A 1,492-nucleotide genomic window follows, 5' to 3' on the forward strand; every position below is an offset into this window, starting at 1 on the left:
AATTTCTTGAGTTCTTTGTATATATTGGATATTAGTCTTCTATCGGATGTGGGATTGGTAAAGATCTTTTCCCAATCTGTTGGTTGCCATTTTGTCCTATTGACAGTGTTCTTTGCCTTACAGAAACTTTGCAATTTTATGAAGTCCCATTTGTCAATTCTTGATCTTAGAGCATAAGCCATTGGTGTTCTGTTCAGGAACTTTTCCCCTGTGCCTAGGTATTCGAGGGTCTTCCCCACCTTCTCTTCTATTTGTTTCAGTGTATCTGGTTTTATGTGGAGGTCCTTTGTCCACTTGGACTTGAGTTTTGTACAAGGATATAAGAATGGATCAATTTTCATTCTTCTACATGTTGTCCTCCAGTTGAACCAGCACCATTTGTTGAAAATGCTGTCCTTTTTTCACTGGATGGTTTTAGCTCCTTTGTTAAAGTTCAAATGACCTTAGGTGTGTGGGTTCATTTCTGGGTCTTCAATTCTATTTTACTGATCTTCCTGCCTGTTTCTGTACCAATACCATGCAGTTTTTATCACTATTTCTCTGTAGCTTGAAGTCAGGGATGGTGATTCCTTCAGATGTTCTTTTATTGTTGAAAATAGTTTTCGCTAGTCTGGGTTTTTTTGTTATTCCAAATAAATTTGAGAATTTCTCTTTCTAACTCTGTGAAGAATTGAGAGGGTATTTTAATGGGGATTGCATTGAATCTGTAGATTGCTTTTGGCAAGATGGCCATTTTTATTATATTAATCCTGCCGATCTATGAGCATAGGATAATCTTTCCATTTTCTGAGATCTTCTTTGATTTCTTTCTTCAGAGACTTGAAGTTCTTGTCACACAGATCTTTCACTTGCTTGGTTAGATTCACACCAAGGTATTTTGTATTATTTGTGACTATTGTGAAGGGTGTCATTTCCCTAATTTTTTTCAACCTGTTTATCTTTCATGTAGAGGAAGGCTACTGATTTGTTTGAATTGATTTTATAACCAGCCACTTTGCTGAAGTTGTTTATCAGGTTTAGGAGTTCTCTGGTGGAAGTTCTGGGGTCACTTAAGTATACTATCATATCATCTGCAAATAGTGATATTTTGACTTCTTCTTTTCCTATTTGTATTCCTTTGACTTCTTTTTGTTGTCTAATTGCTCTGGCTAGAACTTCCAGTACTATATTGAATAGGTAGGGAGAGAGTAGGCAGCCTTGTCTAGTCCCTGATCTTAGTGGGATTGCTTCAAGATTCTCTCCATTTAGTTTAATGTTGGCTACTGGTTTTCTTATATTTTTGGTTGTGAGCCTAGCTTTTAACAGCTGAGCCATCTCTCCAGCCCGGCTACTGGTTTTCTGTATATTGCTTTTACTATATTTAGGTATGGGCCTTGTATTTCTGATATTTCCAAGACTTTTACCATAAAGGGATGTTGAATTTTGTCAAATGCTTTCTCAGTGTCTAATGAGATGATCATATGATTTTTTTCTTTGAGTTTGTTTATATAGT

The sequence above is a fragment of the Grammomys surdaster genome, unplaced genomic scaffold, assembly GCF_004785775.1.
Source record: "Grammomys surdaster isolate TR1022 unplaced genomic scaffold, NIH_TR_1.0 99, whole genome shotgun sequence".
NCBI classification, from domain to species: domain Eukaryota; kingdom Metazoa; phylum Chordata; class Mammalia; order Rodentia; family Muridae; genus Grammomys; species Grammomys surdaster.